The sequence below is a fragment of the Elephas maximus genome, chromosome X (genome assembly GCF_024166365.1).
Source record: "Elephas maximus indicus isolate mEleMax1 chromosome X, mEleMax1 primary haplotype, whole genome shotgun sequence".
NCBI classification, from domain to species: Eukaryota; Metazoa; Chordata; class Mammalia; order Proboscidea; family Elephantidae; genus Elephas; species Elephas maximus.
In genome coordinates, this window is record NC_064846.1 from 86,157,267 (window position 1) to 86,173,629 (window position 16,363).

A 16,363-nucleotide genomic window follows, 5' to 3' on the forward strand; every position below is an offset into this window, starting at 1 on the left:
CCTGATCCAGCAAGTGGTGATGACCACATCCCCAACTTGCCCAAAACACCCACCATACTTGCCGCCACAGCCATTCAACGAGTACCAGTGCCTGGTCCTGCGCTACTGGATTGACAAAAGAGAGCAGCTAATTTCAGCTCGACCTGCCCTCAACTACCCCACACAACCTGCAAATAGAGACTTGCACTCACACTCCAAGGTGCTGCCCCACACACCCAGAAAAAGGTGGTGAGCACTCCAGTGCAGTCATACTAGCAACAAGAGTAGCACGCCCACCCCACATACGTGTGTGTGTGTGTGTATATATATATATATATATATATATATATATATATATATACACATATATATATAACCTGTTGCCATCGAGTCAATTCCAACTCATAGTGACCCTATAGGATAGAGTAGAACTGCCCCATAGAGTTTCCAAGGAGCGCCTGGTGGATTTGAACTGCTGACCTTTAGGTTAGCAGCTGTAGCACTTAACCACTATGCCACCAGGGTTTCCTACATATATATAAAAAAAAACATATATATATATATATACACACACACAGACACATATATATACACATATATACATATATATAAAATAACACAATGAACCAAACATACCATCAATAAACAAATATAATAACACTTTAATGCCTCAGAGATAACAGACAGTATCAAGTCACATAAACAAGCACGACAATATGGTTCAAGAAAGTGACCAAAGGGCCAGAAAACCTTCCTGAGGAAGAAATAGTAAAGGAATTACCTGATAAGGAATTCAAAAGATTTATATATAGGACTCTCCAAGAGATCAAGGAAAACACAGACAAAACCAAGGAAAACACAAACAAAACTCTAGAAGAATTCAGGAAAACAATAAAATAACAAAATGACTAAATAAGTAGACAATTAGATACCATACAAAAACAGCAACTAGAAATCCAGAAGAATAACAATAAAATTTCAGAAATAGATAACTCAATGGAAGGATATGGGAGTAAAACTGAATCAATGGAAGACGGAATCAGCAAAATAGAGGATAAATCCCTTGTTACTAATTTGTGGAACATTCAGAAAACAGAAAAATAAAGAAAGCCTAAGAGTTATGTATGACACTATCAAGAGGAATAATTTACACGTGATAGGAATTCCAGGAGACAAAAAAAAAAGAACAGAGAAAATTTTCGAAGAGTCACTGGCAGAAAATTTCCATAATACCATGAAAGTCGAAAAGATATCCATCCAACAAGCACAACAAACCCCCATATAGGAAATGCCCCAAAAGAAAGTCACCAAGACATATCATAATTGAACTTTCTAAAACCAAAGACAAAGAAAGAATCCTGAGAGCAACTTGGGAACTGTCACCTACAAAGGGGAACCAGGAAGACAAAGCTCTGATTTCTTGGAAGAAAACATGTCGGCAAGAAGGCAATGGGATGACATATACAAATCCCTGAAAGAAAAAAAATTGCCAACAAAGAATTATACATTCACAAAAACTGTCTCTCAAATATGATGGCAAAACAAAGACATTTCCAGATAAACAGAAATTAAGGGAATTTATAAAAACCACACTAACCTTACAAGAAATATTAAAAGGAGTCCTTCAGACAGAGAACCAACAACATTAGACAACAACATGAAATTAAGACACATAACACCACTGAAATACCAACTGTCTTAGTTATCTAGTGCTGCTATAGCAGAAACACCACAAGTGGTTGGCTTCAACAAAAAGAAGTTTATTCTCTCACAGTCTAGTAAGCTGGAAGTCCAAATTCAGGATGTCACTTCCAGGGGAAGGCTTTCTCTCTGTGTTGGCCCTGGAAGAAGGACCCTGTCATTAATCTTCCCCAGGTCAAGGAGCTTCTCTGCACCAGAAACTTAGGTGCAAAGGACACACTCTGTTCCCAGCACTGTTTCTTGGCGGTATGAAGTCCTCCTGTCTCTCTGCTCCCTTCTCTCTTTTATATCTCAAAAGATTGGCTTAAGACATAATCCAGTCTTGTAGATTGAGCCTTGCCTCATTAACATAACTGTCACTAATCCCACCTCATCAACATCATAGAGACATGATTTACAACACACAGGAAAATCACATCAGATAACAAAATGGTGGACAGTTACACAATACTGGGAATCATGGCCTAGCCAAGTTGACACACATTTTTGGAGGACACAATTGAATCCATGACACCAACCAAGATAGAAAATTCTCAAAAATAAAATAAAGCAACAAGACTGAATACAGGGAACCAGAGGTACCAAACTGTAAATGACAACTTCAAAATAAAAATGGGGAATAAATGGTGTACTTATAGAACTTCCATATAGACAGGAAGTTAAAGCAATATCAAGATATAACAGACTGTTTTAAACAGAAGATAAAGGTAAATCTAAGCTTAACCACAAAGAAAATTAATAACCCAATGAGTCAAAGTAAAAAAGATGAAAACCATAAAGACTCAGATAAATACAAATCAACAATGAAAAAAATGAAAAGAAAATCCATATAAAAAGAACTCAGTATGAAAAGTAGAACCAAAAAAAAGTCAACACCACAAAAAACAAACAAAAAGGCAGCAGTAAATTCATATCTATCGATAATCACACTGAACGTAAATGGCTTAAATGCACCAGTCAAGAGACAGACAGTAACAGAATGGATTTTAAAAATGACCTATCAATATGTTGCCTACAAAAGACACATCTTAGACACAAAGATAAAAATAAGCAAAAAATCAAAGGATAGCAAAAAATATATCGAGCAAACAGTAACCAAAAAAGATCAGGAGTGGCAACATTAGTCTCAGATAAAATAGGTTTTAAAGCAAAATCCAACATAAGAGACAAGGAAGGCCACTATATAATGATTAAAGAGTCAATCCACCAAGAGGACACAACCATAATAAATGTTTACGCACCCAACAACAGAGCTCAAAATACATAAAACAAACTCTAACAGTATTGAAAAGAGAAATAGACAATTCTACAATAATAGTAGGAGACTTTAACATACCACTTTTGATGAGGGACAGGACAACTAGAAACTCAACAAAGATACAGAAGATCTAAACATCACAATCAAGTAACTTGACCTCATAGACAGATACAGAACACTCCACTCAACAGCAGCAAAGTACACATTCTTCCCCTACACAAGTGGATAATCCTCCAAACTAGACCATGTTTTAGGCCACAAACCAAGCCACCAGAGTTTCCAGCCAGATTAGACAGGCCTATAAAACAACCCTGATGGCGTAGTGGTTAAGTGCTACATCTGTTAACCAAAAGGTCGGCAGTTCGAATCTGCCAGGTGCTTCTTGGGAACTCTACGGGGCAGTTCTACTCTGTCCTATAAGGTCACTAGGAGTCGGAATTGACCCGATGGCAGTGGGTTTTGGGTATAAAACAAACAATAACACATATGAGGAATGTGTTTCTTAGTTCAACCAAGTCTATGAGACCAAATGGGCAACACCTGCTCAAAAGCAAAGATGAGAAGGCAGGAAGGGACAGAAAAACTAGACGAATGGACACAGGAAGCCTGGAGTGTAAAGGGAAAGGGGGAGAGTGCTGAAACATTGCAGGGATTGCAACAATGTCACAGAACAATTCGTGTATAACTTTTTGAATGAGAAACTAATTTGAGCTGTAAGCTTTCACTTAACGCACAAGAAAATAAAAAAGAAATTATTTTGTGCTGTAAACGTTTACCTAAAGTACAATTTTTTTAAAAGGCAATAATGAAAACTAAAAAAAACCAGGTATTTGACTTTCATCAGAACTAACTTGTGACAGAGTCACTGGAATGGAACCTGGTCGTAAATCGGGGAATGCCTGTGTATGTTTTTTATTTCATGAAATAAAATGTGAAATGTAAAATTTTAAATATTACCATGCACTTAGCAAATTTTCAAGACAAAAAGAAACTTAGAAATATCAAACGCTAATGTTTTACTTTCTGCCAAATCCACTTCTGATCTTTGTCTATCAGTGAGTGGGCTCACTTATTTTTAAAAACAGCTATTATACAGTTTGATGTTAAGAAGTTAATTATATTATATTTTAAATTCTCAGCTCTAACAATTGAAGCAAACAAAAATGAAGTATTCAATGTTTGTTACATTTAAACACTTGTTGGGTGAGTAATTCTTTTTAAAAGGCAGCTGATATAACCTATACACAAAAACTTCAGAGATAGCTTATCTTTCAAGTTGGTACTAAGTATGTTGAGATACCAAAAAATTGGCATCATTGACCCGCAGGGTCAGAAGAAACGAGGAAAAATAGAGTTGCAGAGGTAATCATTTCCTTAAGACTAGAGAAGTAGAAAACGGTAGAATATTTAAGAATAAAGAGATTAAATGCAATTGTTGTTGTTCACTGCCATCAAGTCAGCTTCCTCAAGCCGACTAAAACTCATGGCAATCCTGTGCACAATGGGATCAAACTGTTGTGATCCACAGGGTTTTCACTGGCTGATTTTTGGAAGTAGATCACCAGGCCTTTCTTTCTAGTCTCTCTTAGTCTGCAAGATCTGCTGGAACCTGTTCACTATCGTGACAACATGCAAGCCTGCACTGGTAAGGGGTTGGTGGCTGTGCATGAGATGTCTTGGCTGGGACTTGAACACAGGCAGGTTTCCCACACGGAAGGTGAGAATTTTACCACTGAACCATCACTACCCTCTAAGGTTTCAGTGGTTTTGTTGATCATTTTTCCACTCAAAATTGATATCTGTTTACTTGGCATGATGCTAAGTAAACCACCACTGTCCCCTAAATGCAATAGCAAAAGAAAATGATTGAATGGCATTTAAGACCTTTATTTTAATCCAAGCCAAAAAAATTCTTTGGTGTAGGTTATTTCCTATGTATAAATTGGAGTTTTAATACTGCCATGAAATCATAAATATTATAATAGGAAAATATATAATACAAAATAAAATATTTTGTCTTTATAATTTTCCTGAGTATTATAAAGAAAATTTAACTCTATGTGACTTGTTTTTAAAACCTTCATTTTATAAATGACGTACATACTGTCCAGCAGATTAACAAGATTTTGAACTGTAACACCAATTAATGGCTAGCTGCCAATAACATAGATAAGAGAAATGGGATCAGTACATGCTGTAACAGATGGTATTATTCCATACACACGTGCTTTGTTCTATATAAAACAAGTTTGCAAAATATAAAAAATATACCTACATATTATAGTGTCCAGTATCCAATAAATTGTGATGTAAATTAAAATGTAATACTTAATTTGGAGACAAAGGGGAGTGTCTTCTTGACTATCTTTTAATAGCTTCCAAACTGCAAAGTGATTTTTGATTATGGAGCACCATCTAGAGGAAATATGAGGAAAAAAGTCTTTAAGCAGGAATGGAATGAAATTAGCACAGACAAGAAACTCTAAGGAACTAACACCTTTAAGATGATTTATAACTTTGAATTTCTGCTATCATCCAAATATAAATTATTTTTTACTCAGAAGGTGAAGTCCTAATAGTGTCATATATGATTTAATTTGTGATTTCTATTTTTTAGGAATTTCTGTAGGAATTTTCTACAACACAGATATCTTTAGAATGTCAAAGCTGAAAAGAACCTTAGAAATTATGTGGACCATCCCTCTCCTTTTATAGGTGAGGAACCTGAAGCCCAGGGTGGAAAAATAACTTGCTCAGGGTCTTAATAACAATAATGATAGAACCAAGACTAAAATCTCTGAAATCTTCAGATTCCCAGAATAGTACTTTCTCATTCTAGCACACAATCCTTTAGACTGCATCATGCTAAGTAAGCAGATATCACTTTTGAGTGGACAAAAGATCAAAGAGACCACTGAAATCTCTGTAACCCTACTGAAATGTTTATCACAAAATGACCTTCTCCTTCTAACACCATTATTTGGTTGTGACGGAAATTAATCTCTTTTCCCTTCTAGTTTAGAAACCTATTTGTGTTCAGTAACTAATGTGCTTTTGGTAGGCTAATTCATTAAACAACATGAAAACTGAGATGGTGGGACAAAAGGTGTATAAAGTCAGTAACTGTTCCCCATAGTAAGAATGGGAACTTTTCAGCCTACCATCCTCTACCCACTCTGCTGTATTAAAATTTACTCCATAGTGCATTCCTACAGAAGAATTTCAGAAATGAAGGAAAGGTCCAGTCAGTACGATGAGTGGAAAATACACTGGTTTTGTTTCAGAGACTGGGATTTGAAACCCATTCATACCACTAATTGCATAAATTTAGACAAGTTATTTAAGAATCCTGAAACTCAGACTCCTCATCTATAAAATGTAGATGTGATGTCAACATCTCAGGGTTGTTTCAGGAATTAAAATGAGGTAATGCATGCAAAACACTTAGCATCATGCATGGCTAATAGATGGTGGTTTTTAATTGAAAGACAATGCCAGGAAATGACTAAATAACATACTAATTTCTAAAACATGAAGAGCTCATTAGTATAATGTACGCTGTAGAAAAAGCGACTGACGTGTGGGGGGATCCTCAGACCTCTGTTAAAATGCAAATGTAGAGGTCTTATTTTGAATATTGGAATAGAGGTCATTAGGGGTTATCTTAACATATAAGTGTGTACCATGAACCTCAGAATAGGGTTGTAGTGGTTCTCAATCAGGGTGTTTTTGCTCCCCAGGGTAAATGTGTAAATGTCTGGAGGAAATATTGGTTGTCACAGCTGGGATGAGGCAGGGGATGCTACAGACATCTAATATGTAGAGGCCAGGAAAGCTGTTAAATAACCTATAATACACAGGACGGACCCTCTCAACAAAGAATTGTTGCTAGGGGCTGTGGAGTCGATTTTCAACTCATAGCGACCCAGCGTGACAGAATTGTCCCATAGGGTTTTCTAAGCTGTAATCTTTAGGGAGGCAGATTGCCAGGTCTTTTCTGCCATGGAGCCACTGGGTGGGTTCAAACTGCCAACCTTTTGGTTAGCAGCCAAGCACTTAACCAATGTGCCACTGGGGCTCCTTAACAAAGAATTATGCACACCAAAATGTCAATAATGTCTAGGTTGAGAAACCCTGGAATAATTGTAACGAAGTAATACTTTTTCAGAAGTTACTGATGGATATGTGTTTGATTTATAACTATTTAAAGTATTTGCTGTGATAAGCACTTAAGAAAGATGTTCATCTGTAAAGCATAAAAAAATTAAAACATATTGTGCCCTAGATAAAATGTCACATTTTCTAGAAAATGTGTGCATACATCTAGTTGTGCTGGTCTAAGCCTGGTGGAGGCTGTGGTAGTTGTGGTTCATTAGTCCTTTGGACTAATCTTTCCCTCGTGTCTTTGGCTTTCTTCATTCTCCTTTGCTCCCAATGGGGCGAGAACAGTGGAGTATCCTACACGGCCTCTCACAAGCTTTTAAGATCCTAGACATTGCTCACCAAAGGAGAATATAGAACATTTTCTCTATAAACTGTTATCCCAATTGAGCTATATGTTCTTATTTAGGGATATTCTTTTTCTTTGTTTTACTGTACTTTAGATGAAGGTTTACAGAACTAGTTTCTCATCCAACAGTTAGTACACACATTGTTCTATGACATTGGTTAACAACCCCATGACATGTCAACACTCTCCCTTCTCAACCCTGGGTTCCCTGATACCAGCTTTCCTGTTCCCTCCTGCCTTCCAGTCCCTGCCCCAAGCCAGTGTGCCCCTTTAGTCTTGTTTTGTTTTATGGGTCTGTTCAATCTTTGGCTGAAGAGTGAACCTCAGGACATGTCAACACTCTCTTATTACCAGATTTCCTGTTCCCTCCTACCTTCCAGTCTTTGCCCCAGGGCTGCTGCGCCCCTTTAGTCTTGTTTTGTTCCATGAGCCTGTTCAATCTCTGGCTGAAGGATGAACATCAGGAGTCACCTCATTATTGAGCCGAAAGGGTGTCCGGGGGGCAGACTCTCAGGGTTTCTCCAGTCCCTGTCAGGCCAGCAAGTCTGGTCTTTCTTTTTGAGCTAGAATTTTGTTCTAAATTTTTCTCGAGTTCTGTCTGGGACCTTCTATTGTGATCCCTGTCAGAGCAATCAGTGGTGGTAGTCGGGCACCATCTCGTTGTTCTGGACTCAGTCTGGTGGAGGCCATGGTAGATGTGGTCCATTAGTCCTTTAAACTAATCTTTCCCTTGATCTTTAGTTTTCTTCATTCTTCCTTGCTCCCAAAAGGGGTGAGACCAGTGGAGTATCCTAGATGGCTGCTCACAGGCTTTTAAGACCCCAGATGCTACTCACCAAAGTAGGATGTAGAACATATTCTTTATAAACTATGTTATGTCAATTGAGCTAGATATTCCCTGAGACCATGGTTCCCACAGCCCTCAGCCCAGCAATTCAGTCCCTCACGGAGTTTGGATGTGTCTATGGACTTACCATGACCTTGCCTTGTTAAGTTTTTGCTGGCTTCCCCAGTATTGTGTACTCTTACTCTTCACCAAAGTTACCACTTATCTATTGTCTAGTTACTGTTTTTCCCTCCCTAACCCTCACCTCCCTCCTAACCATCAAAGGTTTTTTCTTTTTGTGTGTGAACCTTTTCATGAGTTTTACAATAGTGGTCTTATACAGTATTTGTCCTTTTGTGATTGGCTTATCTCACTCAGCATAATGCCCTCCAGATTCATCCATGTTATGAGATGCTTCACAGATTCATCATTGTTCTTTATCATTATCATTATAATACATGCACCACAGTTTGTTTATCCATTCATCTGTTGATGGGCATCTAGGTTGTTTCCATCTTTTTGCTATTGTGAACAATGCTGCAGTGAACATGGGTGTGCATATCTCTATCCGTGTGATGACTCTTATTTCTCTAGAATATATTCCTAAGAGTGGGATTGCTGGATCAAACAGTATTTCTATTTCTAGCTTTCTAAGTTTTTTTTAAGGAAGCACCATATCCTCTTCCAAAATGGTTGTATCATTTTGCATTCCCAATAGCAGTGCATTAAGAGTTCCAATTTCTCCGCAGCCTCTCCAACACCTGTTATTTCCTGTTTTATTGATTCGTGCCAGAATCCCTGGGTGAGATGGTATCTCATTGTGCTTTTGATTTGCATTTCTCTAATGGCTAGAGATCGTGAGCATTTCCTCATTTATCTGCTGGCTTCTTGAATGCCTTCTTTGGTGAGGTGTTTATTTCCTTTGCCATTTTTTTAATTGGATTATTTGTCTTTTTGTCATAGAGGTGTTGGATTTTCTTGTACATTTTAGATATTAGACCTTTGTCTGATTTGTAATAGCCAATTTTTTTCCCAGTCTGTAGGTTCTCTTTTTAGTCTTTTGGTGAAGTCTTTTGATGAGCATAAGAGTTTAATTTTTAGAAGATCCCAGTTATCTAGCTTATCCTCTGGAGCTTGTTTGTTGTTGGTTGTGGTTTGTATCCCGTTAATGCCATGTATTAGTGCCTCTAGCATTGATCCTACTTTTTCTCCTATGAACTTCACAGTTTTTGGCTTTATATTTAGGTCTTTGATCCATTTTGAGTTAGTTTTTGTATATGGTATGAGGTATGGGTCCTATTTCCTTTGTTTGCAGATGGGCATACAGTTTTGCCAGCACCATTTGTTAAAAAGACTGTCTTTTCCCCACTTGATGGGCTTTGGACCCTTGTTGAAGATCAGGCGACCATAGGTGGATGGATTTACATCTGGGGTCTCAATTCTATTCCATTGGTCAATGTATCTGTTGTTGTACCACTACCAGGCTGTTTTGACTACCATAGCTGTATAGTAGGTTCTGGGGTCAGGTAATGCTAGTCCTCTCACTTAGGGATATTCTTAAGGACCTTCTTTGGCCTAAAAATTTCTTTTGCTCATCTTGAATTTTTTTGTTGTTGTTGTTTCTGGGTATTCTAAACTGAAACAGAGTTACCTTAAAACTTCAGATCACAGGACCTTCCCTCAAGGAGCTACACTCCATATGAAAAGGCATACATTCAGAAAACTACCGTAGAGTACTAAGTCCATGAAGGCAAGAGTCCTATCCTGCTCACTCTTATATCTCCTGTGCTGGGCACATCTGATAATTGAAGGTATTCAGTAAATACAACTAATGCATGAATAAAACAATTTTAAAAATGTACTTTAATGAAAAAAGTACAACAGTATATGTTCAAGTGAAATACATGAGTAATGATATAGAAATGAGAAAAGGGAAAAACCATTTTAATTATAGTACTGAAAATAGGCCAGGACAGTCTCCACTGAAGAGCTGGAACTTGAATAAAACAAACTTGAGTTGCTAGTGGGGATGAGGGTGGGTATTCCAGAGTGGAGGCAACTTAGTCAAAAGGGGCATTTTTAGTAGCAATAGGAACAGAAGCTTGGCTGCAAGGAATTAAGGAGTGAATTAAGCTGTAAAGAAATAGAGACATCTGTGTCACTATTGGTCCAATTAGAACAGAGAAGCCACACAGTAATTCGAATAGGAAAATTTTAATATAAAGAATTATTAACTATAGCAGTGAATTGGACTAATGAGGAATGGCTACTAGGAAGTAAAACCCAAAACCAAACCCACCGGCATCGAGTCAATTCTGACTCATAGTGACCCTATAGTACAGAGTAGAACTGCCCCATAGGGTTTCCAAGGCTAGATTTTTACGGAAGCAGACTGCCACATCTTTCTTCCAAGGAGTGGCTGGTGAGTTTGAACAGCTAACCTTTTGGTTAGCAGCCAAGTGCTTGAACCACTGCACCACCAGGCCTCCTACTCAGACATAAATAGGACTCTAAAGAATTAGAAATAGCTGAAATAAGGGGTAGCCATTACCCCGAGGGCTGAGATAAAATGCTCAAGAAAGAGGCTCCCCGGAAATTTGCCCTCCAGGACTTACCAGAAAACCTCCCTTTAGGATGCATAGGAGAGCTGTTCACAGGAAGGTGCCTCACTTAGAGGCAGTTTGCTAAAAAACTGCCTGAAGGGGAAGAGGTACAAGGGGAAGCTGCAGGAGTCAGCACTGGAGAAGCCATCTGCACTGAAGGAGCGAGGCACTAGGGAGGCCACATGTGCTACAGATGCCAAGCACCAAAGTCTGCAGGTGAAATCTCCAGAGGGAAAGACTGAAGAGAAGCTGATATCCACTTATGAAATCAGTTTTTGTTGGTGTGATAAACAAGTTTTAGGATAAAGCAGAATTTGCCTACAAACGATCAGGGGCTTCACCTGTATCCATTGCCATGGAGAAGATTCCAACTCATAGCACCCTAAAAGGGAGAAAATGTCAGAGAACTGAGAGCAAAATTAAGTAGGGATGTGTTGGATGAGTATTCATATCTTGAAAGAGGTAACAGGAATGAGAGACTTGTATCTTCAGTGAATGGATATTGATAATTAAAATGGAGAAAGTAGTAAGATGGAAGTAAAAATTACAGTCATGGAATTTTAAAGCTACAGAGAGTATACTTATTGTATATATTTTTTAATTTTAAAAGGCCTACATAAATCATGTGCTTTCCCCAAGATCACATAGTTAATGAAGGGGCCAGAATTAGAACAAAATTTTTCTGACCCTCACACCAGTACTCTTTCTACTGCATCATGCTGGAAAGGGTTATTTTGCGAGAAATCAAACTAGTAGACAGTTCATTAGAATTTCAAATGACACCCATAAAAAGTACTTTAATGTTGGTAGCTCAAATGCAAAGCAAGATTACTCAGACTAAGAAATTCATATCAGATACTCTTGTAGGGATTTTTTGGTTTGTGATGTACTTTGAAGAAAGTGTATTTATTTTGGAATTAGGTGATTTAACTTAAGCTACATTATTTTAAAAATATGAAACAAACTGAATGAAAAATGTGGAGTTGGATGCATTTAAAAGTTGTTGTTAGGTGCCGTTGAGTTGGTTCCAACTCATAGTGACCCTATGCACAACAGAACGAAACACTGTCAGATCCTGCGCCATCCTTACAATTGTTATTCTTGAGCCCATTGTTGCAGCCACTGCCTCAATCCACCTCCTTGAGGGTCTTCCTCTTTTCTGCTGATCCCCATGTGTCTGTCAGTTTGTTGTACTGTAGGGGCTTGCGTGTTACTGTGATGCTGGAAGCTATGCCACTGGTATTCAGATACCAGCAGGGTCACCCATGGAGGACAGGTTTCAGCTGAGCTTCCAGACAAAGACAGACTAGGAAGAAGGACCATGCAGTCTACTTCTGAAAAGAATTAGCCAGTGAAAACATTATGAATAGCAGTGGAACACTGTCAATTTAAAAAGTTAATTACAGTAAAATCTTCATTTTAATAAGGTGCCTAGGTGGCAAAAATGATTCTTCACTCAACTGGCGGTTCATGGAATAAAAGGCCTGGTGATCTGCTTTCATTAAGATTACAGCCCAGAAAACCCTATGGGTCAGTTCTACTCTGTAACACATGGGTTCGTCATGAGTTGGAAATGACTTGACAGCAACTAACAACAACAAACTGATTGATCAGAAGTCCCCAAAACTTACTGGGAAATTTTTTTCTTACATTTATAAATACAGAATGCTAAAATAAAAAATAAATATTTCTTTGAAGACTAAAAATTTTGTAGAAGGATCTTAGGCTATCACTGTGTTTAGCATGATCTTATTCTACAAACTTATAGAAGGTACAGAAATTTGACTAAGTATTGACCCTAGGATATCCCATAAAATTTAAAGCAAAATTCTCCCTTAACACTTTTTTGCTAAAAGTAGAATGCTATATAGTTAATGATTTATTTACTTATTTATAATTAAGTTTTTCAGTTAGTTGGGTAGGCATATGATTTTTACCATGATTTGTCCTGTTTCTATTTGTAAACAATATCAATTAATAGTTAAACAAGTACAGTTTTTAAATTTAACATAAGGGAGAAATCCCTCAATTGTGACTATTTGATTCCTGAATGATGTTATATAATCTGTCCCCAAGTAAATACGATAAAAGATATATAAGTCACTATATAAAACTAGCATAAGGACCCTAGGAAAAATTCAAAAAAGGAAACCTCTACCCTAGAAATGGAAAACTGGCAGTTTACAGGCCAGATCTGACCCTCACAGGCATTGGGGCTTTGTGTTTGGTTGTTTTGTCTTGTTTTACCCATAAAAGTTTTAACAAAAAGTAGAGTTAGATGACAAATACAAAACTTGAGAAATTTAGCATAAAATTCTGAATTTATGGCTTCTTTAAAAAAAAATCAGAAGATCTGGTCACACTCGGTCCATATTTCCACTTAATAACAATCAGCCAGCACTGAGTCATGACTGTCCCTTTAAGTGGGGTATGAACTCTTTAGTTTATCAAAGTCCCCATTACTTTCTTTGGAGTTACATCCTGCATGCTTTATATAATCATTTGTGTTTACAACCCTTGCAACAGACCAGCCTCACTTACAAATATACATACAAAAATCTTAATTCGACAGTGTATTAAAATAATATACCACTCACAAATAGGGTTTAATCCAAGAATGGAAGGATTATTTATATTAGGAAATCTATTAAAATAATACACCATTTCTATATTATTCATACATCATGTTCCAGAAAGATTTTAATGTGGCTTAAAAAGAGTATATAAAATAGAGCAGATAAGAAAAATGAAGAGTAAATACGACAAAAAAGAAGTAAAACAAGGAATATAAAATGGCATCAACATGATCATTTTAATAGGTACTAAGAAGGTCACTATAGGGTCGCTATGAGTCGGAATCGAATCGACGGCAATGGGTAATGGGTAAAAAGGTATTTGCTAAACATACAACAGCTGTTCCTGATTTTTTCAAAAACTCTTAGAAAACAAGAATAAGTATGCTTTACCGTGACAAAGAACATCAATCTTAAAACAATAGTCAATATTATATTAAATACTAGGCATACTTCCACTAAAATAATGAATTAAAAAAGATACCTGTTATAACCATTATTATTAAGTATAGTTTGGAAAGTTCTGACCAGTGTGACAAGACATAAATGAGAAATAATTATAAAGATTGGAAAGGAGATAAAAAGCACTATAATAGATGACTTAACTGTCTACTTTGAAAATCTACCAAATAGAAAATTATTAGAATATTAATAATAGTAGGTAATATTTCTTTTGAATGCTTACCACGTGCCAGGTAATTGTCCTAAGTACTTTACACCTTATCTCATTTATTCTTCATAACAATTCTATAATGTAGATACTATTATTATCCCGAATGCACAAAGGAATTGAGGATCAGAGATTAAAGTAATTTGCTTCTAGATCACTTAAGTGTCTGAGTCTAGATTTAAAGCCAGGCAATTTGGCTCTAGAGTGTGTGTTCTTAATTGCTATGCTATTTGTTCTGTGCTGTCCAGTTAATTTTGACTTATAGCAATCCAGTGTGACAGAGTAGAACTGCCCCAAAGGATTTTCTAGACCGTAATCTCTATGGGAAGGAGCCCTGGTGATGCAATGGTTAAAGTGCTCAGCTGCTGAAAGGCTGGAAATTAGAACCCACCAGCTGCTCCTCAGAAGATTAAAAATGTAATCATTACAGGATCAGATTGCCAGGTCTTTTCTTCCCAGGAGCAGCTGGTAGTTTTGAAGTGCTGACCTTTTGGTTAGCAGCCAAATGCTTTAACCATTGTACCACCAGTGCTCATTGCTGTACAGCCTCAGAATTAGTAAATAGGTTAAAGTGAAAAGAAGATTTAGGCACAGCATGTCAGGGTGTCCTCAGACCTGTGTCTTGGTTTAACAATGTTTGGGCAGAACAGAAGAGGATTCCCCATCTCTCAGCCTCCAAACACCCTCTAACCTCCTTCCCAGCTGCGGTCTCTAAGACCATGTTCTTGACCATCTCCCACTTTCAAGAGCACCTAAACCATTATTTTGTGGCTAGCTCCTTATCACTGACCAGCTATGAGTTTCAACATCTGCCAGAATTATTCCTGCAGGTTGAGGCTGACACTATCCACCTGGTCAACTTGCATCTGTCGGCTACCTCCCTCTGTGCTTCTATTTTGACCATGATGATGTAGCTCCATAGGGTGTGGATCACTAATTCACCAAGTTGGTAGTGAAGTATGAGGACTCTGAGCAAATTGATTTTGTGTGGTGAAACTCACGTGAAATTTTTCACTACAGATTAGCAAGTAATCACAGGTAAGCCTGTGCTTACCTTGCTTATTGGATAATCCATCCATGGCTCCGAGTGTCTCTAAAGGATGCCAAACCAGAGTGGTGGCAGAGACCTCTTCCTGGACTTTCAGAAGCCATCCAAGATGAGTGTAGTTGCATCCTGGATGCTAAGGAGGCTGCTAGAGAAGAACCCTAGAGAAGAACCTAAACCAGGCTCTTCCGGGTCTGCATGCCCTGGGTTCTTTTCTTTTTTTTTTTTTTAAATTTTTATTAAGCTTCAAGTGAACATTTACCATTCCAATCAGTCTGTCACATGTAGGTTTACATACATCTTACTCCCTTCTCCCACTTGCTCTCCCCCTATTGAGTCAGCCCTTACAGTCTCTCGTTTCGTGCCAATTTTACCATCTTCCCTCTCTCTCTATCTTCCCATCCCCCCTCCAGTCAAGAGTTGCCAACACACTCTCCCGTGTCCACCTGATTTAATTAGCTCACTCTTCATCAGTATCTCTCTCCCCCCCACTGACCAGTCCTTTTCATGCCTGATGATTTGTCTTCGGGGATGGTTCCTGTCCTGTGCCATCAGAAGTTCTGGGGAGCATTGTCTCTGGGATTCCTCTAGTCGCAATCATACCATTAAGTGTGGTCTTTTACTGAGAATTTGGGGTCTGCATCCCATTGGTCTCCTGCTCCCTCAGGAGTTGTCTGTTGTGTTCCCTGACAGGGCAGACATCGATTGTGGCTGGGCACCAACTAGTTCTTCTGGTCTCAGGATAATGTAGGTCTCTGGTTCAAGTGGCCCTTTCTGTCTCTTGGGTTCTTAGTTGTCGTGTGACCTTGGTGTTCTTCCTTTGCCTTTGCTCCCGGTGGGTTGAGACCAATTAATGTATTTTAGATGGCTGCTTGTTGGCATTTAGGACCCCAGGTGCCACAATTCAAAGTGGGATGCAGAGTGTTTTCATAATAGAATTGTTTTGCCCATTGACTTAGAAGTCCCCTCAAACCAAGTTCCCCAGACCCCAGCCCCTGCTTCGCTGACCTTTGAAGCTTTCATTTTATCTCGGAAACCTCTTTACTTTTAATCCAGTCCAATTAGGCTGACCTTCCTTGTTTTGAGTGTTGTCTTTCCCTTCACCCAAAGCAGTTCCCTTCTACAGATTGATCAATAAAAAGCCCTCTCCCTCCCTCCCTCCCTCCCTCCCCCCTTTGTAACCACAAAAGTATGTGTT

The 16,363-nt window shown here is 38.1% G+C and overlaps 1 long non-coding RNA gene across 1 annotated transcript in view; it reads right to left on the reverse strand.

Moving 5' to 3' along the window:
• LOC126069062 (uncharacterized) overlaps positions 1 to 5,299 on the reverse strand; it is a 66,710-nt gene extending 61,411 nt beyond the window's left edge. The window contains exon 1 of the long non-coding RNA XR_007515835.1: positions 5,214 to 5,299. This is a non-coding gene — a long non-coding RNA (uncharacterized LOC126069062). The remainder of the gene's footprint in view (positions 1 to 5,213) is intronic.
• Between the last annotated feature and the right edge of the window lie 11,064 nt (positions 5,300 to 16,363).